This window comes from Thalassophryne amazonica, chromosome 17 (genome assembly GCF_902500255.1).
Source record: "Thalassophryne amazonica chromosome 17, fThaAma1.1, whole genome shotgun sequence".
Classification (NCBI taxonomy): Eukaryota; Metazoa; Chordata; class Actinopteri; order Batrachoidiformes; family Batrachoididae; genus Thalassophryne; species Thalassophryne amazonica.
In genome coordinates this window covers 23,457,212-23,484,658 of record NC_047119.1, presented here as the reverse complement: position 1 = coordinate 23,484,658, position 27,447 = coordinate 23,457,212, and the positions used below count along the sequence as shown (strand labels likewise).

The 27,447-nt window shown below is 38.8% G+C and overlaps 1 protein-coding gene across 1 annotated transcript in view; it reads right to left on the bottom strand.

Moving 5' to 3' along the window:
• brinp1 (bone morphogenetic protein/retinoic acid inducible neural-specific 1) overlaps positions 1 to 18,902 on the bottom strand; it is a 424,567-nt gene extending 405,665 nt beyond the window's left edge. Inside the window, exon 1 of the mRNA XM_034193082.1 lies at positions 18,730 to 18,902. The gene's annotated coding sequence lies outside the window, so the exon portion shown is untranslated. The remainder of the gene's footprint in view (positions 1 to 18,729) is intronic.
• Positions 18,903 to 27,447: the final 8,545 nt, after the last annotated feature.

The following is a 27,447-nucleotide window of genomic DNA, read 5'->3' as shown; positions in this document are numbered from 1 at the left end:
AATAACAGCTAAATGTGCAGGACCACAAACAGTGTGTGTATACACACACACACACACACACACATGTCCATATAGAATTTAGAACATAAATGCAGTCATGAAAATGTGCAGTCCTGATAGCATATATGCACCTAAATACTTCCCATTCATTTTTATAAAATTAATAACACACAACATATGTAGAGTTGTAGCTGATTAAATACTTGAACACTCATTAAAGTTTGACAAGGTTGACAAGGCAGCAAATCTAAAGGCAATGTCAGTTGATCACAAATATGCAGAGATCTGCAGTTGATCAATGTTCCTCAGGCGAAATGCGATAGCGTTGTGCTTAGCCAGCAAAAACACACAGCTTGCACTTGAACACACCAAGAATTGAAATGTACAAATGTTCACCCGTTAAGACTTGGATTGACTGGGATTTGTGAACATGAAGGCCTGGTGTTTAGAATTTCAAATTTGGTTGATGCTGATTTTCAGCACCAACCACTCAAAAGATACAAGAACAAACATATGCAAATATGCAAGCAACAGTGCTGCATCTGCAGGTTGGTGTATCTGTTAAAGAGCAATGCAACGTGCTACTTTGGTAGGTCGACTCTAGTAATGGCTTTGACAACATTGAGCTTACCAGATGGCAGTGTCCAGGAACAAATTACAAACAAACAATATGTAGCAATGTTCTACTGGGATTCATAGGATACGACTGGACATATGGGAAAAACTGGGGATGGACCAACTGTCTGTGTAGTTACGATCCAGAATCCAAAGCAGTTCCATAGTGTGGTGGATCTGGCCAAGCCTGGCAGCAGTACCTGCTCCCAGACCTGACCATAAAGCTATAAGGCCTTTCAAATTTCACAAAATTGAGAAAAATAGTTTCTGCCAAAATCCAAGCATTATAATATAGGTTTATTTTTGTAGCATGTTGCAAAAGTACAGGTCATTTTAATGAAGAGGACATATTGATCTGGGGGGAGGGGGGGATTCCATAATGAGTATTGCCTTTTTCTTCAATGTTGTCATGCAGACTAAATACAGGAGAAAGTGCATGTGCGCATGCATGAGGTTACCTGTCACTCATCTTATGTTAACATCCATAAGATTTCTTGTAAATCACTTCCAAGTCTACCAAATGTTGGTAATAGCATCTGACCCCTTGAATTTCTCCCCCTCAGGGGTTGGAATTCTAAATAGTTTTTCACACAACATGAATTCTGGATCATATTGACAATATCACATTATGAATCCCTTATCTAAATGCTAAGAAATAACATTGTAGTGGTGCCAAATAAAATTATTTTTATGACTTCAATCTGTACCTTTAAACTTTAACATCTTCATTGCCACATATTCTGATAGATGTGATTATAAATTTTAAATGGCTGGTGCTGTTTGAATCAATTTGTTTGTAAGGAAACATATTTGTGACTGCGCATTAGTCACAAGGGGTAATTTTCAAAAACTGTCCCCAGCAATAGCAACTTTAATATAAAATAAATCAAACAGCTGTTGTGTTGTTGACATATGTATTATACCTGGCATTTGAAAGAACAAAAGTAACATTTAATAATAATATTTATGTTCGGCTTTGTTCATCTTCTTCATTTCACTGCTCCTGTTAGGGGTCACCACAGCAGATCAATCGTTTCCATCTCACCCTGTCCTCTGTATCTTCCTCTGTCACACCAACCACCTGCATGTCCTCCCTCAGCACACCCATAAACCTCCTCTTTGGTCTCCCTCTTCTCCTCCTGCCTGGTGGCTCCATCCTCAGCATCCTTCTCCCTATGTACCCTGGTTCCCTCTTCTGCACATGTCCAAACCATCTCAATCTCACCTCTCTGACTTTGTCTCCAAACTGTCCCACCTGAGCTGTCCTTCTGATATGTTCATTCCTAATTCTGTCCATTCTAGTCACTCCCAAAGAGAATCACATCATCTTCAGCTCTGCCACCTTCAGCTCTGCCTCCTGACTTTTTGTTAGTACCACCGTCTCTAAGCCGTCCAACATAGCTGGTCTCACTACTGTCTATGAAACTTTCGCCTTCACTCTTGCTGATATCCTTCGGTCACAAATCATTCCTGCCACCTTTCTCCACCCACTCCACCCTGCATGCACTGTATTCTTCACCTCTCTAAAACACTCTCCATTACTTTGGACAGTCGACCCCAATTATTTAAACTCATCTACTTTCACCACTTCTACTCTTTGTAACCACACTACTCCACTGGATTCCCTCTCATTCACACACATAAACTCAGTCTTGTTACTACTGACTTTCATTCCCTTTCTCTCCACAGCATATCTTCACCTCTCCAGGCTAGACTCAACCTGCTCTCACTACAGATCAGAATATCATCTGCACACATCATAGTCCATGGAGACTCCTGTCTGATCTCATCAGTCAACCTGTCCATCACCACTGCAAACAAGAAAGGATTCAGAGCTGATGCTTGGTGTAATCCCACCTGCACCTTGAATAAGTCTGTCATTCCTACTGCATGTCTTACCGCTGTCACATTATCCTTGTACATGCCCTGCACTACCCTCACACTCTGCCACTCCGCACTTCCTCATACAATACCACAACTCTTCACTCAGCACCGTCATAAGCTTTCTCAAAATCCATAAACACATAATGTAACTCCTAGCCTTATCTGTACTTTTCCATCAGTATCCTCAGAGCAAACATCGCATTTGTAGTGCTCTTTCTTGACATGAAACCATATTGCTGCTGACAGATCGTCATCTGTAGCTTCTACTACTCTTTCCCACAACATCATGCTGTGGCTGATCAACTTTATGCCTCTGTAATTACTGCAGCTCTGCAGATCACCCTTGTTCTTAAAAATAGGAACCAGCACACTTTGTCTCCACTCTTCAGGCATCCTCTCACTTACCAAGATTATATTTAACTCTCTGGGGCCGACGCCGTTGTATACGATGGCTAAGACCAAGCTTTACTAAATTATAAATAACTTTTTAATGATATGAGATAGAAACTTACTTGTTTTTTGCTGAAAAGTTAACTCTGCGGACTTTCGATCCACTGTCGGCCATCTTTGTACTCCTCATAGAAGTTGTGTGATGACGTGCGTAATGTGAGCATCCAATCAGAATTGGTTCACCGTCACATGGTTTTCTAAAATCCAATCGTAGGGCAGATATACCTCACATGAAAAGCCAAAGATCGTTTTCAGGAGTGATCTGTTACTAGTTGGCCCGTTTGAATAGCCCCCTGGGTGCTCAATGAGCACATACTATTCCAATGTGCCCTGCGCCATTACGCACGGCGATCAGTGAAAGCAGGAGCAGACAGGGAGCCTCTGATGACAATCTCATGTGCTCAAACAAAGAGTGTGTAACTATCAGGATTGATGCACTAGTTTGCATGTGAATGTTACTGGGTAACTCTGCTGATTTCTCTGCGTAAAGCACTGTTTACCATATTAATGAACAACAAAACACATAGATCATTTTGTATAAACTGTTCAAAATGTGCATTTGTGTTTATTGTTTGAACATTTTTGTTGTTCAGTCTTTCACACAAGACCTCTAATTACCTTTATAAAGTGTCAAAACAGTTGTTTATTATAGTTTGCTGTGTGTTTTGAATAAATGTGTGTGGAAAATTATTTTTCGCTTTCTTTTTCATTGCCTATTTCTGATTGTAAACCTTTATTACAATTATAAAACACAACAAAAACATATATATTCTGAAAGCACAGGTTGTCCTGAAAAAAAGAGACATAAAACTTGATTGTGGGATGCAGGGAGAGCTGTTAACAGCAATAATAAAACATTTATGCCAGGCGAGTGAACTGTCCAAAAAATGCCCTTGGACCCCAGAGGGTTAACAGTCTAGTTAGAAACTCCACTGCCATCTCTCCTAGACATTTCCGTGTCTCCAAGGGACTGTCATCTGAACCAGCTGCCTTTCCACTCTTCAGCCTCTTCATAGCTGCCCTCACTTCAGCCTTACTAATCTCTTGCAATTCCTGATTTACTCTCTTTACCTCATCTAGCCTTTTCTGTCTCTCATTGTCTTCATTCATCAGCTCCTCAAAATATTACCTCCACCTCCTCAACACACTCTCCTTGCTTGTCAGCATGTTACCGTGTGCATCTTTAACCACCCTAACCTGCTGCACATCCTTTCCAGCTTTGTCCCTTTGTCTGGCCAATCAGTACAAGTCATTTCTCCTTACTTACTGTCCAACTTCTTTTACTCCTGTCTACTTTCTACCTCTCTCCAACTATCCCAATTTTTTTCGACAACCTCTTTCTCCTGATGCTTTCCTTGACATCTTCATTCCACCACCAAGTCTCCTTGTCTTCCTTCTGCTGTCCAGATATCACATCCAGTCCCTTCCTATATGTCTCCCTCACCACATCTGCAGAACTTTCCAGTTGTCCAAAATTGTTTGCCCTCCATTCAGTGCCTCTCTCACCTGCTCACTGAATTTAACACAACAGTCTGCCTCCTTCCACCAACTAATCCTTTGTTGAGCTCTCACTCTCTTCATCTTCTTTACCACTAAAGTCATCCTACAAACCAAAATCCTATGCTGTCTAGCTGCATTCTCTCCTGCCACCTCCTTACAGCCTCCAATTTCTTTTAGCTTGAATCGCCTACAAAGAATGTGGTCCGCCTGTGTGCACCTCCCTACACTCTTATACGACACCCTCCCTTTCATAAAAGTCGGTATTCACCACAGTCATTTCCATCCTTTTTGCAAAATGAACCACCACCTGCCCTTCCACATTCCTATCCTTGATATCATCTGCCCATTACTTCCTCATCACCTCTGTTCTGTTTGCCAACCTGCCCATTGAAGTCTGCTCCTATCACTACTCTTTCATGCTTGGGCACACTCTCCACCACCTCATCTCACGTTATGTTTTGTTATCGATGAAGCATTATACTTAAACCAAACTGTATTATGACATGGCCACACACCCCAATCAGATATCGGTTTGGGGAGAGGTCATAGTTGGGTGGGCAACCACAGAGGAAAAAAAATACTAATTAAAATAAGCCTGAAGATATTTTACCAATGAGGTGAGTAAACACACTACATCTTAAAATAGCATAATCTCCAAGGTGCCAAGGAGGTGTAATTATTGTGCAACAGTGAAGCAAATTAACTGCAAGTCAATGGAGACTTTTAATGATTAAAACTAAACTCTTCTCTCTATTTATCTGTCCTTCGGGCCTGCTAGCTGGCCACCTACCCATCATTTCTCTACCTACATGCATACTGATTCATCCGAGCTCTCTAGTTAACTACCTACCTACAGTCTTTACCCATCTAGATGGGTATCCATCTTCCTCCCTTCCTCGTTAAGTCTTTATCTTGTATTTTCATCCCATTAAGTTAATGCACCAAATTAAAATGTAAAAGTATGCTTCCAAGAACCTACAACCATGGCAGCACCATGGAAGTTCAGTCACTGTTGCTGTATTAGTGCCGTCACAATAATCACAAATAATGACTGTAGCTACCGAGCAATTTTTAAAGACACAGGGGCCATGTTTTGGGGCATTTAAATTAAATCATTTAATCAAGCCACTTGATGGGAATGGTTTGTTCTTCACCAGGGTAACAGGTCTGTCACTCATCGTACTTATATTTATGCTTTTTTTTTTATTCTCAAACTTCCCTTCCAAGAACATATGAAATAGTTCATTTGAACATTCCTGATGCGTTTGCCATCTCTGTGATAGGTTTATTTCGTTTTTTCCACTGCTTCAAATAGCAGTGACACGTCTTTCTTCTTCATCTCAACTACTTTCAAACACAACCCTTGCCATCAGCTCTCAACCTTTATCTATTTACTTGTAAATGACATCATGGACTAACATGCACGTGGACGTGAAATGGCTGAGAATCCAACTGCCCCTTCAAAATAAGGGAGCCAATTTGGATAAAAATAATTCCATCAAATTAAAACTGTATTTCAAGCATGTATTTATTATTTGCAATGTGCAACAGATTAAAAAAAAAAGTTATGTCAACATCCAAATTCTCATGAACCAAAGTGTATCAATGTCAGGTTTTTTTCCCCTCTAATCCCAAACCCCCAAGATGATAAAGCCCACACAGAAGTGTCCAATCTTGCCATTCCTAGAATGGCCACTTGAGGCTGCCTCCAAAACTGAGCCACTACCCATAGACCCAATTCTGAAATTGATCAAATATACAGCAAAAATAAACATGTTTATGGCCAGGTGCCAAAGAAACAATTCTGATCTCTATAGCTAGCTTCTCAATTTGTAACACCTCTCCGATGGGGAGTGACGCCAAGCTATTTTAAGCCATACAGATATGAATAAATAGTGGCGTGGCCACTTTGAGTGACAGTGAGTGTTAGCAGGTCCTGGCAGATGCTCCCTAGCAGAAGCTGTAGCTGTTGTAGACTCAACTGTATTTGTCCTTTCTGAACATTTTCTTACAAATATCTGGAATAATATGGCCTGCTGTGTGGCTACATGTACGTACAGAACATCAAGGAATGAGTCCAGTGAGGAAGAGTCGAGCTCTATTGAGCAACAGGTAGCAGCCTTTCTCATTGTGCACGATATTTCACTGGATGTAAGTGATTTGGAAGCCTGTCACACATTACAGAGAAGACGACGAGAGGACGTGCCAGCCCTGATATTACGTTTTGCAAATCTCAAGCAAAAGATTGCCTTAATTAAACAAGGAAGAAAACTGAAAGCTACTAATGTCTATATGAACGATCACCTGACCCGGAAAAATGCCAAAATTGCCCGAAAAGCCAGACACATGAGGAAACTAAAAAAGATCCAAAGCACTTGGGTAAACAACTGCAAAGTCTTTATTAAGCTCAATGGATCACCGGAGAAGGCTAAGGTGTTGGTGGTTAAGAACCTCAGTGATTTAAATATTTATGAGGGGACGCCTCCTAGAGATCTAGTCACTGGTGAATTTTGAGCTTTTGATGAACAAAAAGACAAAGATGAATCTAGAGATGGTAATTTTTTTGATTGATTATTACCAATAATATAGAATTCAGTTTATCTTGGAAAAAAAAAATGATGAGTACGGATTCAGAATTATACCAAAGGACAATGTATTTGGAGCAGCTGGATCTATTTTCATATAATGAATATAATTTTCAAGACTTAGAAAATGAACAAGACCCTGATAATACTTTTTACTCTACATTTAATGTTGATTGTAAATATTATACTGTTGATGATTTTCTACATGCTATGACAATGAAGGAAAAATTGTCAATTATCCACTTCAACTGTAGAAGTATGTATGCTAATTTAAATGTTATCAAATAACATATACAGCAGTTTGCACACCATTTAGTATAATTGCTTTGTCAGAAACTTGGTTTAATGAGGACAAAGGTATTAACTTTGAAATAGAAGAATATGAACTCAAGTATGTTAATAGGAAAAATAAAATAGGTGGAGGAGTGGCACTATATATCCATAATAGCATTAGGTTTAAATTAGTAGAGGATATGACTTTGGCTATAGATAATGTTTTAGAAGTTGTTACAACTGAAGTCCATAATGATAAGGAGAGAAATGTAATTGTGAGCTGTTTGTATCGGTCTCCAGGAGCTGACGTAGAATTATTTAATGACTGTGTAGGAAAAATATTTTCAAGGAAAGAAAAGAAAACTATGTTTATATGTGGAGATTTTAATATAGATATACTAAATCACACAAAGCACAAATGGACTAATGATTTCCTTAATATGATGTTTGGTATGAGCCTCTATCCAACTATAACTAGACCTAGCAGGGTAACAAATCACAGTGCCACTTTAATTGATAACATCTTCACAAACAGCACTATGAATGACACTACAGGCGGTCTAATGGTCTGTGATATATCTGACCATCTACCAGTGTTTATTATATATAACAAAAAAAAAAAAACAGATTGTAGAGGAGAAAAACATATCTATAAACGGGTTTGCTCAGAGGAAGCAATTAAATCCCTGAACAATGACTTAAATTCCCAGGATTGGAACTTAATTTATTGTGAGAAAAATATGGACAGGGCCTATAGTAAATTTATGGAGATATTTATGGAATTATATGACACACACTGTCCAATTAAGAAGTATAGTTGTAAAAAAGAATTTGTGGAATGTCCTTGGATGACCAAAAAGTCTACAGAATGCATGTAGAAAGAAAAATAATCTTTATAAAATATTTATTATATTGAAAACTAAGGAAGCTGAAAGCAAATATAAACTATATAAGAATAAACTAACAGAGCTATTAAGAACTAGTAAAAAATTATATTATAGAAAACAGCTGGAAATGAATAAATGTAATACCAAAAAGGTTTGGGGAATATTAAAAGATCTTATGCAGCATGGAAGGAGAAAAACAACAATATATCCAGATTATTTTATTGAGAAGGATAAAGATAACTGTGATATGAGTGAAACTGTAAATCATTTTAATGATTTTTTTTTTTTTTTTTTTTAATATTGGCCCGGATCTGGCCAATAAAATTTCTGGTAAAGGTCCTGATGCTCCAATACTTACTGAGAGAAATAGAAATTCATTTTTTCTCTCTCCTGTAGATGAACTTGAAATTATTACTATTGTTAGGAAATTTAAAAGTAAATCTTCAACTGATTTTCAAGATATTAACATGATACTAGTTTAAAAAGTAATAGAAAGTATTGTTAAACCACTTGTTTATATTTGTAATTTATCTTTTATAACGGGAAAATTTCCAAGCAAGATGAAAATGGCTAAAGTTGTTCCTCTATTTAAAAGTGGAGATAAACACATTTTTACAAACTATAGACCAGTCTCTCTACTCCCACAAATCTCTTCAATTTTGGAAAAGCTATATGACAATAGATTAGAGTCATTTATTGGAAAGTATGAAATTCTTAATGAATGGCAATATGGTTTTAGGAGTAAGCGCTCCACTTCAATGGCAGTAACTGAAGCGATAGAGGAAATACCCAATGCTATGGAGAGAAAGAAATATGCAGTTGGCATTTTTATAGATTTAAAGAAAGCTTTTGATACTCTTAATCATTCAATTTTGATTAAAAAATCAGAAATGTATGGTATTAAGGGAGTTGCATTGCAATGGATACAGAGTTACTTAACGGAGAGAAAGCAGTTTGTGAAAATGGGTGAGTTTACATCAAATAACTTGGAAATTTTATGCGGAGTACCCCAAGGTTCAATTTTGGGAGCAAAATTATTTAATTTATACATAAATTACATATTTAATATCTCCAAAATGATGAGAATGATTTTATTTGTGAATGACACAAACATATTTTATGCAAATGAAAATTATAGTGAACTTATCCGTATTATTAATGAGGAACTGAATAAACTAAAAAGTTGGATGGACACAAATAAATTATCTTTAAATCTAGATAAAACTAAAATTATGTTTTTCAGAAATTACAAAGTAAATTCTGAGTTAAACATATGTATAAATGGTGTTCAAATTGAAAAAGTATCAGAATATAAATTTCTTGGTGTAATAATAGACGAAAAATAAGCTGGAAAAAGCACATTAGATATATATAAAGTTTCCAAAAGTCTTGCAGTTATTAATAAAGTTAAATATTTTTAGAACATGATGCCCTTTGTGTGTTATATTGTACATTGATTTTGACATATTTAACTTACTGTATAGAAGTATGGGATAACAACTATAAGAGTTAACTTCATCCCCTTGTTATATTACAAAAACGTACAATTAGAATTTTGCACAAAGTAGGATATCTAGACCACACAAATTAATTGTTTATCAGGTCCAAATTATTAAAAATGACTGATTTGGTAAAATTTCATACTGCATTACTAATGTATAAAGCTAATAAAAATGAATTGCCATGTAATATTCAAAAACTCTTCTGTAAGAAAGAAGGACAGTGTGGATTGAGGGGATGTGGTAACTTTATAGTACACTATGTAAGAACTACTCTGAAAAGTTGGTGTGTGTCAGAATGTGGAGTGAAGTTATGGAATCATTTGGACAACCACATTAAACTGTGTGGAAACATTTATAAGTTCAAAAAGAAATTATGTTATCACAGTAAGAAGTGTAGACTATTGTATAGACATTGAACAGTAGTATCAGGTGTATGGCATTATGATAGTAATGATCAGGGTGTAAGACTATTTGTAATTGCTTAGAAGGTAAAAATGTGTTAAACTTTAAATGAATTGAAAATAATGGAAAGCCATTGATACAATTGTTAGTACCTAACTGTACATTAAAATATAGAAAAGTATAAATGAAAAAGACAATATGTATGCATGCATAGATGTATGTACTTAGGGGTGGGAGTTTATAAGTTATACTTCTTCCCACTCCTTTTCGGGTTGAGGAGGCACAGTATATGCACAGTGTGACAAATGGTGATGAATGTATATGTTTGTTTTTATATCTGTATAGCAAAAAATAATAATAATAATAATAAAATAAAATAAAATAAAATGTTTGAGGGTAAGCGAATGAGATTATATGTGTCTTGAAACTTGGAAAAAATAAACCTGAAACCTGAAGGAACTCTGTGCTTTAGTACTTCTGTTGAGTGAAATTTTTGCATGTTAGCACCAGGTTAGTACTAATTAAAAGGTAGCTTGATAACATTAGCTCCACTGATGGAGCAAAGAGAACTGACAATATGTCGGTCATAGTTTTGAATACCTGTACATGCGCCTCCCATTATGAAAACAACCTCCTAGTTGACAAAAAAAATACATCTATATGTATATATACAGATATACAATCACTTCATGTGCACCAAAGTTAGCCTGTTAGCCTTAGCTTTGCTCGTTTTGATAACTATGAGATGGGGAACGTGTTTGGGATCATGCCAGTCTTTCCCATGCTCCAACTCAGTATCCATTTATGGGTCGACTGGGGGTTGGGCCGAGTCAGACAGCACCAAGATGGTGACATATGGAGACACGTATTTAAACTTCAAAACCGTTTTTAAAAAAAATTGTGGATGATGACATGATGGAGGATTTGACTACTATATATATATATATATATATATATATATATATATATATATATATATATATATATACAACCCCATTTCCAATGAAGTTGGGACGTTGTGTAAAATGTAAATAAAAACAGAATGCAATGATTTGCAAATCTTCTTCAATCTATATTCAATTGAATACACCACAAAGACAAGATATTTAAGGTTCAAACTGATAAACTTTATTGTTTTTGTGCAAATATTGGCTCATTTTGAAATGGATGCCTGCAACACATTTCAAAAAAGCTGGGACAGTGGCATGTTTACCAGTGTTACATCACCTTTCCTTCTAACAACACTCAATAAGCATTTGGGAACTGAGGACACTAACTGTTGAAGCTTTGTAGGTGGAATTCTTTCCCATTCTTGCTTGATGTACATCTTCAGTTGTTCAGCAGTCCGGGGTCTCTGTTCATATTTGCGCTTCATAATGTGCCACACATTTTCAATGGGCGACAGATCTGGACTGCAGGCAGGCCAGTCTAGTACCCGCACTCTTTCACTATGAAGCCACGCTGTTGTAACACCTGCAGAATGTGGCTTGGCATTGTCTTGCGGAAATAAGCAGAGACGTCTCTGAAAAAGACGTTGCTTGGATGGCAGCATGTGTTGCTCCAAAACCTGGATGTATCTTTCAGCATTGTTGGTGCCATCACAGATGTGTAAATTGCCCATGTTATGGGCACTAACAAACCCCCATACCATCACAGATGCTGGCATTTGAACTTTGTGCTGATAGCAATCTGGATGGTCTTTTTCCTCTTTTGTCCGGAGGACACAACGTCCACGATTTCCAAAAACAATTTCAAACGTGGACTCATCAGACCACAGCACACTTTCCACTTTGCGTCTGTCCATTTCAAATGAGCACGGGCTCAGAGAAGGTGGCGACGTTTCTGGATGTTGTTGATGTTTGGCTTTCGCTTTGGATGGTAGAGTTTTAACTTGCACTTGTAGATGTAGTGACAAACTGTGTTAACTGACAATGGTTTTCTGAAGTGTTCCTGAACCCACGCAGTAAGATCCTTTATACAATGTCAGTTTTTAATGCAGTGCGGCCTGAAGGATCGAAGGTCACGGGCATTCATTGTTGGTTTTCAGCCTTGCCACTTACGTGTAGAAAATTCTCCAGATTCTCTGAAACTTCTGATTATATTATGGACTGTAGATGATGGAATCCCTAAATTCTTTGCAACTGAATGTTGAGAAACATTGTTCTTAAACTGTTGGACTATTTTTTCAGGCAGTTGTTCACAAAGTGGTGATCATTGCCCCATCTTTGCTTGTGAATGGCTGAGCATTTTGGAGATGCGCCTTTTATACCCAATCATGACACTCACCTGTTTCCAATTAGGAGTTCTTTGAGCATTCATCAACTTTCCCAGTCTTTTGTTGCCCCATCCCAACTTTTTTGCAATGTGTTGCAGGCATCCATTTCATAATGAACAAATATTTGCACAAAAACAATAAAGTCTATCAGTTTGAACATTAAATATCTTGTCTTTTTGGTGTATTCAATTGAATATAGGTTGAAGAGGATTTGCAAATCATTGTATTCTGTTTTTATTTACATTTTACACAACATCCCAACTTCATTGGAATCGGGGTTGTATATATATATATATATATATATATATATATATATATATATATATATATATATATATATACTTTCTATACCTGCTTACTCCAATTAAAGATCACACTGGGGGCTGGAGCCTATCCCAGCAGTCATAGGCCATGAGGGAGGGGTATGCCTTGGACAGGATGCCAGTCTGTCGCTAGGCCACATATAGACAAACAACCAATTAACACCAGCACGCATACCTACGGAGACAATTTAAAGTTTCCAATTCACCTATCCTGCATGTCTTTGGATGTGGGAGGAAGTCGGAGCACCCAGAGAGAACCCACACAAACACGAGGAGAACATAGAAACTCCACACAGAAAGGCCACATGTGGGAATCAATCCAATGACCTTCTTGCTGTGAGGCAACAGTGTTAACAGTTAAGCCCCCATGCTGCACTATATACGAGGTCTCTTAGATAATAAACCGACCCTTTTATTTTTTTTTTAACTATATGGATTTGAATGACATGCGATTACACCAGTCATGCTTGAACCCTCGTGCGCATGCATGAGTTTTTTCACGCGTGTCGGTGACGTCATTTCCCTGTGGGCAGGCCTTGAGTGAGATGTGGTCCTGCCCTCTCGGCTGAATTCCTTTGTTTCACACGCTGCTCGAGACGGCGCGCGTTGCTTTAACAAAATTTTTTCTGGACCTGTGAGGAATATCCGAGTGGACAGTATTCGAGAAATTAAGCTGGTTTTCTGTGAAAAGTTTAACGGCTGATGAGAGATTATGGGGTGTTTCTGTCAGTGTAAGGACTTCCCACGGAGCGGGACGTCCTGCAGCGCTTCCAGGTGCTGTCGTCGGCCTGTTTCGAGCTGAAAACATCCTAATTTAAGGCTTAATTCACCCAGGACATCGTGAGAGAACAGAGAAGATTCAGAAGGAATGAGGAATGAGGCATGAGGAATTTATGCGGACATTCCACTGTTTAAGGACATTTTTTTAATGAAAGACGTGCGCGCAAATTCGCCGAGTCGTTTCCGTGACGACTCGGCAAATCTGTGTGCGCCGCGACAGGAAAAACACCTCCGTGTTGAAAACCATTTGTAGAATTCAGGCGGCTTTTAATGGCTTTCAACAAGTGAGTAACTGAGAAATTGTTTAACAGCTTGGGCATGTTCCAACTTGCCCGTTAAGATTTCCAACGGAGGTGTTTTTCCTGCCGCGACCCCCCGCGGACGGGTCCAGCCCGACATGCGACTCTGCCCGCACGTTCTTTCATTACAAAATGACCGTTAACAATGGAATGTCCGAATAAACTCCTCATGCCGACTTCTTCTGAAAGTTCTCTGTTCTCTGACGACTTACTGCGTCAACAGAGCCTGAAATGTGGAAGTTTTCAACTTGAAACGGCGAGACGCTGCCGCCTCGAAGCGCAGATCACTGTCAGGCGCCGTGGACCGTCCTTAAAGCGACACTACCAGACCAAAATCTCTCATCAGCCGTTAAAATTTTTACCGAAAACCAGCTGAATTTATTGAATGGTGTCCACTCAGTTGTGCCTTACAGTTTTGAAAAAATTTTTATCAAACAAAGCAACAGTCTCTGAGCCATGAAAAAAATCGACGAGCGGGTGGACGACTCCTCACTCAAAGACTGCCCACAGGCGAATGACGTAACCGACAGGCGTGAAAAAACTCTCGCATGCCCACGAGGGTTCAAGCATGTCTGATGTAATCACACGTGATTCAAATCCATATGGTTTTTGAAAAAAATAATAAGGTCGGATACTTTTCTAATAGACCTCGTATATATATATATATATATATATATATATATATATATATATATATATATATATAAAGGGACAGTAACATCCCTTAATGTCTTTGAAGCCCATAAAATTTTCACCAAAAACCACCTGAATTTCTCAAATGGTGTCCACATGGATGTGCCTCACAGTTTCTAAAAAGAATTTGTTCAAGCAAAGCGGCAGTCTCTCAGCCATTTCCCTGACAATGAAAATCCGCCGACAGGGCTGGACCACTCCTCACTCAAAGCCTGCTCACAGGCGAATGATGTAACCGACAGGCATGAAAAAAATCACGGATGCGCATGAAGGTTCAAGGTTGGCTCACGCAAGCACACGTGATTCAAATCCATATGTTTTTTTTTTTTTAAATAAGGTCAGATACTTTTCTAATAGACCTCGTATATGTGTGTGTGTGTGTGTGTGTGTGTGTGTGTGTGTGTGTGTGTGTGTGTGTGTGTGTGTGTGTGTGTGTGTGTGTGTGTGTGTGTGTGTGTGTGTGTGTCTGTTTTTTTTTGCCCATTTATCAGAGAATATGAATGATAACACAAAAACTTTTTTCCCCACTCATGGTTAGTGGTTGTGTGAAGCCATTTATTGTCAAACAACTGTATTTACGCTTTTTAAGTCATAATGACAACAGGAACTAACCAAATGACCATCAAAAGTTTACATCCCCCTGTTCTTCATACCGTGCGTTGCCCCCTTTACCACCAATGACAGCTTGGAGTCTATTGTGGTAGTTTTGGATGAGGCTCTCTGATGGTGAAGCTGCCACTGAATATGTCTTGGACTTTATTTACATCAATTACAAAGAAATACAAACAATATGGCACCTTATGGTAAATCTGCATGGAGCAGTAGACAGTTCTCAAAAACTGAGTGACTGTGCAAGAAGGACCAGAGTGAGGAAAGCCACCAAGACACCCACACAACCAAGAAAAAGTTAAAGGCTTCTGTGGCTGTGATTGGAGAAATTGTGCACAGTGCATGTTTTGCATTTTGTATCACCAGTTATATAGCTTCACGATGAAGTGGTATAGAGGAGGATTTTCTTAAAAGACATGAAAGTTCAGCTACAATTTCCCAGAAGGTACATCTGAGATGCAAGCCTGGATTTGATGTTATGGTGAAAGAAAATCCTTCTCCACTCTGCTCCACTACGAAGCTAAGAGTGGTGATGAAAAATGCAAAATAAAGTGCCAGTGTTCCTCGAAGGCCATTGTAAGAAAAAAAATTATAATAATCTGACCTTCTGCAATTATTAATGAAGGCTTAAAGTAGCTCAAAGTTACAACTGTGAGAGCACAATTAAACTGACCAACCTTGAGTTATCTGACTGAGAATTGTCAGTGAACACCACACAGCTGCAGGTGTAGCTGTGTGGCTTTACTGGACTTTTCGCAGTGGCTCAAGGTTCACACCGCCTCAGGTGGAGGTTAAACATTCCAAATGCTTTCCAAACCACTGTGAGCTCCAGCAACAGCATTTTGATGGCTTTCTGTCACATGTCATTCCGTGACCCTGTTGTTGTTTCAGATAAAAGCAGATTTTTCCACATGCCTTCTTCCCACTGCATCTGCAGCCAGCACCCACACAAAAACAAAGCCAAGCTGATATGAGATAGAGAGAGAGAGATGGTGGATGCTGCCAATACAGAGCTGCTCTCCATCCACCACAAAACACATTCTCCTCGTGCATACGTGCGGTGTTCCCATCTTTCCAATAATGCTTATTGGCTGTTTAAGAAAGGCGGCCTCGTTGTTACATTCAGGACCTGTGCTGCTGAACAAACGCTTTTCAGTCTCTGAAAGAGTCATCAACATTGGTTCATCGAAGGCGTGACACAAACATAGCTTTAAGCCACCGCTGGCATTTTCATTTTGGCAAAGTGATGCGGAATGCGTTCCCTGTGAAAATGATTACATGTTGCCAACATTTTCCCAGTGAAAAGGCCACCAGATTGAATGAGGCACTCTCAAAAAGTGTAATTTCTGCTGTTGGTGCAATTTTCAGAGGTGCACGCGGCAGAGACGACAGAACAAAGTGATATCAGTTACTGATGTTCTGTCAACATTTTAATGGACAAAGTAACAGACAAACATTTTAAGCATAAAGAATTTGCCTAAAACTTTTGCAAATAATGAAAACATGTCAAATATGTAATATTTATAACTAAATATTAAGTATAATGTGTGAGCACTCATTGTTAAAAAATGTTCCTGTCAAAAACATAAATAATTTAATTTTGGTCTGTAATTTTTTTAATAAAGTTTGAGCTTATTTAATTACATTTTTACAATCATTTCATTCTTAAGCGATTTGGATTTGTGTGGTAATGTACAAGGCAATCAAACCTTAAACTAATTTTACAAGTTATTACAAATAATAATAATAATAATGAAGAAAAAGAAGAATTTACTAGTTTATTATAGAAATTACTTGAAAAAGTTTGAATACAAATCTTTGGGAAAAAGTGGGTGAGTGAGTACAAGTTTTAGGCATGTGAATTTTAAGATGAATATAAGCTTTGTTTCCACTTCAGTGAGTCAAGAAGAAATCAATTTTGAAATATCCATTTATTTTTGTTAAATAATAAAAGCAAATATGAAATATTTCATTAAACTATTCAAATTATATACAAACTTTAATTTCAAAGTAAATTATTAAAAATACTAGGATAGTAAACATTATATAATTCACATTTGTTTTGTGTTTTGTTGGTTCTTTTTTTGGTGTGGGGCGGGTGAAATATCCAGTACAACACAAATACAGTTGCTGACCAATCAATAAAAACTGTTGTAGAAATTCGATTAAATAAATAAAACCAGACACTTTTTACCGTTAAAAATTTGTTTTTAAAGGTAAAAATTCAGTTAAAATTACAAAAAAGGGGCACGTGCTTAAAACCTTTGCTCTTTGCTTGAACCCATTTCAGATGGAGTGTTGATTGAGTTTATTCAAACAAAGGTCACATGTGCACAGTCAGTACAAATATAAGAATTAACTCAGGATTACACTTAAAGTGTGGGGAAAAAAAAAAACACTTATTGCTAAAGTCCACATCCAAACAAAACAATAATGGCCATTTAAAAAAATCTTTTTAATTATTCATTTGGTTGTTTGTCACACTTGCTCTTTATAAATGAATGCCTGCAGAGTAAAATATGAATATTGACATATTTGCTCCTTGTTTATTTTTGTGGCATTGTCAATGAAAAATTGATTTATGTCTCCATCAAGCACTCAAAAGACCCCCCCCCCCCCACCACACCCACACACACACACATGCTGTGTCAACAAAACAAAATGCGGATCTGTTTCCAACAGAAAGAGAAAGACGACCACAGGGGAAAAAAAAAAAACAGTAGCAGTGACGGAAATGCAGATCAACCCCTTTTTGCGTCCAAAATGAAGCTCCTGCTTCTCTAATTTCATCCGGTTGATATCAGTATCACACAGAGTAATCTCACCTGAAGCCACACGGCGACAACCTGCAGTGCAGAAGAGCAGGAGCGCCCCTCGCCGTCCGCGCGCGGAACAGCAACCGAAGCAACTTGAGTGCAACACCGACAACTTTACCTCACCGGTGACACGGGCACACATGCACGACAGAAAAATCACATGCACCCCCCCCCCCCCCCACCCCCACACTGCCAACACCGGAGCCAGCTACATCCTGCGCGCGTGCAGCTGCAGACGTGACGCGCGGAGCGCACTCGGGTGTCCAAAACAGTGGATCACTTTTCCACACTGGTTTTGCTCCTCGCCGTTAGCGCGCGCGGGGATCGAGGGGGTTCGATCGGATTGCAAAGGGAAGGAGCCACGACATCAATTGTGACATCTGCTCTGTTTGATGTGTGTGTGTGTGTGTGTGTGTGTGTGTGTGTGTGTGTGTGTGTGTGTGTGTGTGTGTGTGTGTGTGTGTGTGTGTGTGTGTGTGTGTGTGTGTGTGTGTGTGTGTTGGGGGGGGGGCGGCAAGCAGGTGTGCGTAAACGCACGCAGCAGGGATCTGAGATCATCGCTCATTGCGCTTCTGGTAGTATCGCCACCGGAAAGACGGCTGGCTCACGCGATCCGCGTAATAAGTCATCAGCACGCCGTCCGAGCTTCGAAACGTTTCAAATAACAGCCTCGTCACAGCGGATCGTGGAACGACTCGCGCGCGCTGAGTATTTTTTTTTTTATCTGAGTCTCCATCATCAGCATGCAGCGTGCTGACCAGACAACATCGCCATAATTGTGCCACACTCGGATAAAGCTTCCCGGTGTGATGTGAGGAAGAGGAAGGCGCACTCACCTAAAACTGACTCTCCCCCTTTTTGCTCTGTCTGCGCTCCGAGACGCGTTAGTTTTCCGGCCAACAACTTCTGCTGGAGCATATGTATCCAGTGCTCATGCTGGTGGCTCAGGCGGTGATGTTGGATTGCGGATGATGTGGCAATCCTTTTCATGCTCAAGGGGAGGGGTGTGTGTGTGTGTGCGTGCGTGCGTGTGTGAGGGAGAGAAAGAGAGGAGAAAGAAAAAAAATCCTTCGTTTCGGCGTGATCTCAGCTCGTGGCGCACAGAGGAAGAAAAGTCATGAAGTCCGCCAGAAGAGGGGGAAAAAGAGAGCGGTGGAGAGAGAGAGAGAGAGAGGGGGGGGGAGGGTGAGATTTATTCCGATGTGTTCCGAAGTGTTCCGGAGGAGCAGTTTGCGGGTGGAGAGGTGTGGGATGGATGGATGGAGGCAGGGATGCAGGGATGCGCACAGGCTGAGGGCGAGAAAGGGGGGAGGTACAAAGAGTCCCGCCTCGTGCACTGTGGAGGACGGTCACGGCAGTAAAAGGGTTGGTTTGTGGAAAAGGGATGAAGAAAAAAAAAAAGAGAAAAGGTTCTGAGGTAAATATTTGCACCTGTGGCGAATGCGCACGGCGCGGCTTTGTTAATTAAAGGTGGCGAGGAAAGTTGAAAGGTGCATGGGTGGAAGAGACGATTTAATAAAAACAGAGAAAAAAAAATAATCAGAAAAATGTGACGTTTGCCCAGACAAAATATTCCAGGAATAGCCTGGAGTCTAAATAATTTACACGTGAAGTCAATTTTTAAAAGCGCGCGCGCGCACACACACACATGGATCAAATCCTACCTGTCTAAGGCGAAGAAACAACTCGAGAATACTGTTTTTTTTTTTTTTTCTTTTGCTGAAAGTGAGGTTGGAATGACCACTGAATTCACAAATCATAATTTGTTAATTCACTTGTTGAGTAAAAGGTGCATTTATTGAAGAAAAAAACAGGCTTCAACCTGGAAAGAAAATTAAAAACAAATTTTGTTTGGTCTCGGTCATAGAGTTTTATTATAGAAAGGCCTTTCTATAATATAATTCTATGGTCTTGGAGCCGAAATACAAGAACTGAAGCTCTTGCAGACATTTCTTATTAATATGCGCCTCTTTTTTATCAGTGCAGCAGAGGACTGGGCTTATGTTATTAGTTAATAACACTTGATGGTCTCGTGGCCTTCATAAACAAAGCACATGAATACTTTGCAAAATGTAACAAATTTATGCATAACATACTTTACTTTTAATTAATAATGAAGTACTGGCTTGGTTTCCATTTGGGAGGTGATGGTCTGGTGGTTAAAGTGATGGGATTCTTACCAGAGGGTCTTTTTTTCAATCCCAATCAGATTGGAAAATCCAGCCCAGTCTCACAGTATTTATTTTTGTGATAACGTCATGAAATTTGTCACATTTTTGTGACTCGGTCAAGTTTTTCGTCACTATTTTTAACCCTACCCCTTCCCCTAACCATACCCTCACCTTAAATTTAACCATAATCCCAACGATAACCCCCACGGACTGTGATACCGTCACGAAAATGTGACAAATTTCGTGACAGCATCATGAACACTTTTTGTGATGCAATTATGAACCGGCGTGAGATCAGGCTGACAATATGCCCTTGGGCAAGGTTCCTAATCCCAAAGTTGCTCCCAGTGTGCAGTTGAGCGCCTTGCATGCAAGCGCATTGATATCAGTGTGTGAACAGGTGAATGAAGACGCCTCACTGGAAACCACTTTGAGCATGACAGTGCTATAGAAATGCATTTTATTGACATTACCATGTATCTTAAACATCTAAGCCCAAATCTGTGCATCTATTATGTTTTTTATTTGTTTAATTAGTCCAGTGAAAAACAAAACCACAATCATTTTTTCATGCAACATGTCAAATTACCTGAAGATGTGCAGTGAGATTTTTCTCAGCAGATTTGTAACTTGATGTATATTTTTTAAGCACACTAGAAATCCCATTGCATGCAATGGAGCCACCCAGCTCATGCTAATGTTAGCCAATTAGCACCGAGTTATGTGAGACGATGACATTACATGATGCTAATGAGTTTTGTTGCTAACATTAACCTGTTAGCATTTAGTTATGTGATACCAGTGGATTTTCATGCTAACATTAGCCTGTTAACTTGTTACACAATACCCGTTAGCATTAAAATTAAATGACGCTAAGGTGTTTTCTTGCTAACATTAGCCTGTTTCTCTCATGTGACAGTAGCGACTTTTCAAGACACAACAATTTAAGTCCATGATGCTCCACTCGCTCATGTCCTCAGCCACAACAGGTTTGTGTTTTTTAGCACGTTATAATTGTTGTTGCTCACAACGGAGACATTCAGCTCATGTTGACATTAGCCCATTAGCATCTCACTATGTAATGACATCTTATGTGACACCCTTTAGCATCACATTGTATGATGCTAGGATGTTTTCCTGCTAACATTAGCCCATGTATATCACGTTATGTGACAGTAGTGGCATTTCAAGACACATGCATGATCAGATGCATCAGGAATTGTTGCTTTAAGGTGCTCTCCTCGCAAAGGTCCTCAGCCACCACAAGTATAAGTTTGTTTGTTTGTTTGTTTTAAGCACATTATAAATCCTTTTGCGCACAATATCGGCACTCAGGTCATGCTAACATTAGGCGCAATGTCAGTGCCTTCACATCAGCTAATGCTAGCTCCAAACCATTTATACAGCATATTGTATAAAGATTGTACCTTTATTAAAATAAGGAAACAATGCTCCAATACACTGTTTACGAATTATGTACTGCAGCTGGATTAAATATATATATAATTTAGAGGGAACTTTTAATATGTTTTTAAGTGTTTTCCCAATAACTGATCGAAGGACAGACTAATGAATTAACACATTATAGCCAAATTTATTTATTTTTCAAGTCATTTTACATTCCATTATTTTAAGACTAAAGAGATACTGGTGAGATGCTGGTTGTAAAGTTACAAAATGAAATCGTACAAGATTCCTTAAAAGCTGATTATTGAAGAAGATGTGGTCAAATCAAAACATCAGATGTGAAGGTAATTAATTCTTTATTATACCTTTTAGCACAGTGTGTACAAAAGGGTGGCTTTGAGTCCATTTTGACACCACTATACCTGCTGTAGACTGCTTTACATCTCACTAGCGCTCCAATGCTCCACCATGTCTGTGGCATCCACCAACAGGCAAAGATTCTGGTTGGACCAACGCTGCATGGAATTCAATGAGGCTCAGTTGGATAAATGGCATCATTAGAGTCATTAGCCTGGATGTGGTGGTGACACGTGACAAGTTGTCCTCGCAGTAGTAATCCTAAAATACTCCAGGGAGCACTAAAGTGATTGCATTTCAAAATTATACTGGTTGTTGCCTTTAATTTTAACTGTTGCATTTGTTCATCAGGATGTTGGAGTTAATGCAACAGAGGAATATTAGTAGTTTGTGCATGCTTCTGAGATTTGTAATGCTCATTTTGCTGCCCTTTAGTCTGAGGGAGCTACACCATAATCCTCCAAAGTAGTAACATCTATGTAAAGCATAAATTTGTAAAAGAGTAAAACATGGAGAGGTGATGGTCTAGTCGTTAAGCATTGAGCTTGAGACCAGAGGATCCTCGGTTCAAACCCCACCCTGCACTCAAAAAACTGATGCATTGGATGAACTCAATTCTATTATGTGCAGGATTTCCATGTAATAAATACATGTAGCTCCAACTCAAATAAAGCACATCCATGCAAGGTAATTTAATTTAGGTGGGACTACATATATTTATTTGATGGAAATGAGTCATTTGTTTGTGTGATACACTCAAAAACGGACTCACCGGATTGGATTCCATGTAATAAATATATGTAGCCCCAGCTCAATTTAATTATATTATCTTGCATGGATGTGTTTTATTTGAGTTGGGGCTACATATATTTATTAGATGGAAATCCTGCCCACAATTGAATTGATTTCACCCAATGAGTCATTTGTTTGTGTGATACACTAAAAAAAAAAAAAAAAAAAAAACCTGACTCACTGGATTGGATTCCATCTAATAAATATATGTAGCCCCAACTCAATTAAATTACATTATATTGCATGGATGTGTTTTATTTGAGTTGGGGCTACATATATTTATTAGATGGAAATCTTGCACATAATTGAATCAAGTTCATCCAAAGAGCCATTTTTTGTGTGTGTGTGTTCAGAAAATCACTAAGGTCCTTAATCTCCAAGTTGCTCCCGGTGTGTTGTGAGCGCCTTATGCGGCAGCACCCTGACATCAGTGTGTGAGTGCATCTATGTGAAAGGGTGAATGTGAGGCATCACTGTAAAGTGCTTTGAGCTTCTGATTCAGATGGAAAAGCACAATATAAATGCAATCCATTTCCTATGTATTCTTATATGAGGACATATCTACGAGTGTGGACTTGCACTGGGGTTTCCTCAAACACAACTAAAACAATGTCATAGGTATCATATTCCATACAGTTTTTGTTTTGTTTTTTTAAAGGTATGAGTTTGGTAGCTTGGGCACAGATGGTTCAGAAATGCTGTGGACAAAAAAATAAGTGTGATGTGCATGGAAGCCATGAAATCTCACAGCGAAACATCATGCAGTACCTCTGCAATGCAGTAATAAGCATCAACTAACATGAATTAAGAGTGAACTAATGTGTATTAAGAGCAATGTGTATTAACTGTGTTCATGTTTGACAATTCAGTAATAAGGATTAACTAACAATTGTGTTTAGTAATCATTTCAAGAGTGTTTATGATAATTAAAGTTTTACTTTGTACATTTATTAGAAAATAAAACAATTCATAAATGTAACAGCTACCACTAAAATAATTATGGAACACAATTGTGTCTTAATTCACTGTTAGTTAATACTTGTTACTGCATTAATTCATGCACCATTATTATAAAATGTGTTACCAATATAGTAAAAAAGCAATTTATTTAAGAGAAAACAAACAGCCCAACAGAGTAAAATGTCTTAGATAAATCAAACATCCTGATCAGGCATGATCTCGTCTTTCCTTTTGTCTTTTCTTCTATTCACACAAATAAGCAAAATGTCATGTTATCAGGTTTCCCCCCTTTCCAGCCAAAGAAATCAGGCATTGCGTGTCGCTTATTCATCATTAATAAAACAACTACTTCAGTGCAGGCTGAAACATGGCTTTGATGCAAGGAAGGGAACTTTCTTGTGTGGAAATCCTTTGTGACATATAGTGATGTCAGATATTTTACAAACGATGGGATTCAACAGAATTGAGATCATTTCAAACTACTGAGCGATAAGAGTCTCTGTGGCGCTCGCATCTCATTAGTTCCCTGTGCAAAGCATACTAATGAGCTTATACATGTGCACCCGCTTCTTTAATCACTGCTTGTAAGGAAATTACAGAGCAATATGTTTAAATGCAGCACAGTCAGGCTTTAATTATCAGCTGGCATTGCTTCTTCAATATGACATTGTTACCCACGTTGTACCTCATGACTTACAGAACACCGTTCTCGTGTATAAATATAGTTTTTGTGCACTTTTGACTGCATTATCTGTATAACTCCAATAATTGTGCCATTTTCAATGCTGGACCTGACAGAAAAGCCTCGCAGGAGTTAAATTTATGTGGACTCTAATGATCTTACATCAACCTCCTTGTTGGAAGCCATGGGCTGAATTGTCCTCCTCGCTGCTCAGAAGACTGTTAGCGCTTGCCAGATTGACAGCCTACTAATGGCTGATCTCTGAGGCCTAGGCCACAGAGATGTTTCTACCTGGTGTTAGCACGCGGCGGTGGATGCCTGTCATATTGTAACCAGAACCATCTCTGCCGGGGCTCTGAAGGAGAAGACACATGTCCAAATAGCCAGCAGGTCCATCAGTCATGAGACATTTTTTTTATTAATGTTCCTCCCTCACATGGGTGAGGAAGGGGTGGGTCAAGTGGGTGAAATGCGATTATAAACCAAACTCCCAGTAGCATTTCCAAAAACTGTTCATTTCTATTGCCATTTGCTAGAATCTGATGATCTTACTGCCAAATGTTTTAATTCAAATATAATCAGTGTATTGCATGTACTGCTAGGTCCATAAGTATTTGGACATTGATGGGTGTGGGTTTTTTCTGCACACCACCACAATGTGGACAATATACAAATAATGAATGTTTATGAGTTCAATGGTATGAATATTTCATGAGGTGAAAGCTTGAAATTGTGTTCCTTTTTATTAACAGAATGGTTAGATGCCCCAATACAGCAAAGCGAAGGAGGGCCTTCGTGCACACTGCAAAACTTTTGAAACCCTTTGATTTCAAATGCAACAGCATGTTTATTTTTCTCAATAATTATGCATCTACGCAAGTCTACGTAATCTGCAGTTTTCCAAATTTATGAAACGACTACATCAGTCTCACTAAAGAATAAAAGTAATTTTGAAGATTGATAGACAATATGATGGATGTGTGTGCAAAATAAAAATCAGTTTGCAGTGTTTTTTCCTACTATATGTTCAGCAGCAAAGTGTTTCTCTGGCTTTTTTTACTCCGTATAACCCTAGATGTGCAGTTATTTATTTGCCAAAATGAAGCTGTGGATGCAGTGCAAAGGATCAGATGCAGGGGTCAGTAAACAGATATTCTTCTACCATATTTGTTCTATTGAAAGACTGTACAAACATTCATTAATTGTTTTATTTAACCATTAAAATAGATCCTTGTCATTTGATATTATATTAATTTATAAACAGAAAAGGGACTTACATTTTGGTGTTCGTCACTGGTGCTTTGACGTCACCAGTCAAACACATGCTTAACTCATTGAGTGCCAGCCATTTTCAAAGTTCAGAACATCCCAGTGCCAGGATTTCTTCAGCATTTGAGTGTTTTTTCAAGACCCATAGAAAATTGAGTTTTATGTCCATGTCAACAACAAACATACCACAAGAAAAGAGAAAAGAAATTGGCTCGATGTCGCGTCTTTGGCATGGGGCGTTACTATCGGAAAAGACGTGTTTTAGAGTCAATGGCATTGAGTGAATTTAAAATAGGAATCCACAATTGTTTTCAGTCAACTTGGATAAACAGATAGTTCAAAAATAATTCTGATGATGTAGTCCATGATGCGGTGCACTGACTTCATATATTTCCTCAGTCCAGGGAAAAATTGCATCAGAAATTTGTCCAGGATTATGGTGTAGTGAATTTGCAAACAGTATGAAACTGTGTGGAACGAAGAAGACGAGTGAGGGAAGCCATCAAGACCATGTGTACAGCGCCAGTTTTGTTTTGTTTGTAGCTTCATGATGCAGTGGAACAAAAAAGAAACCAAATCAAACCTCACGTCTCGTGTGCATTCTGGGAAATTCCAAGTGAAATTTCACCCCATCTTAAGAAAATCCTTCTCTGTGCCACTCCATTATGAAGGTGTATATAACTGGTGATGCAATCGATGCACAGCTGGCCTCCTAATGTCCTTTCCTGACATTCAGGAGTTCTTTTTAGTTTGTTTTTCTTTTCTTTGCATTTTATACATGTGATGACATTTTTACTTCCAGCATGTGAAATTTTCACTGGAAATGTTAATTTGTACTTCCTCTTACTGAAGGTAATAATTTCTTTCCCTGACATAACTGCATTTGTAGTCTTATGTTCTACTATGGTGGATCCAAAAAAGTGGGGATGGACCATTTGTCCACCTGGATAGTTGCCATCCAGGACCCAGGCCAGTTCTGAAGTATGATGGTCCCAAATATTTAAATGCATTTGATGATTTAAATGCAGATGGCACATAACTTGTGGTACTTTTATTTTGTTCAGCATGGAAAATCACAAGTATTCATGTCATATCAGCATAAACTGTGCCATGCCGGGGGTACACTGCAGTGTACGTGGCGCACATACACCTGTGCACGTTCCTCGGCATACATTTCTGATGGATTTGTTAACAGTTCGGTGAATGTTATGTGTTCATCATGTAATGCAGTATGCAGTTTTGACCTGTCCCAGATTTTATTTTATTTTGTAGACAACCATTATAATACTTTTTTTTCTGGGCAAAAGGTAGAACAGAGACACAAAGAGAGAGAGAGAACGAGAGAGAGAGAGAGAGAGAGAGAGAGAGAGAGAGAGAGAGAGAGAGAGAGAAAGCAGCAGGCCATCCTGCTGGGTCTCAGCTCCTATATTTCCATATTCTGTGAAGTTCTCCAAAAACAAGATACTTTTTAAAATATGCTGAAATAATCATATCACTCTGCTGCAGTACACTGTATGAGACTGGCACACGGGGAGTTCATAACAGCCAACACACATGCTTTTTGTTTGGCTGGTTCTCAGGCTCAGCATCCATATGCTGTACAGCCAGCCAGCCACAACCTAAATTTAACTTCATGAAGGAATCCATCTCTCTTTTCTGCAGCTGCATTTATATTCTTTGGGACTTTTCAAGTTAAGGTCCACTCCTACTGCTACAGCAGAACAGGTAGCTCAGTGGGATCACAATATATAGACCTTGGTTCCATTTTCCATCACATCTCCTGCCATTGTAGAAGGCACTTCACTGGCATTGTCCCAGTGGGTACAGACCTTTGCCGGGGATGAAACTTGTGACTGACTGGTGTGCCATCCAAGGGGGGGTCAGACTGTCATTTGCTTTATGTCACACAATCCAGA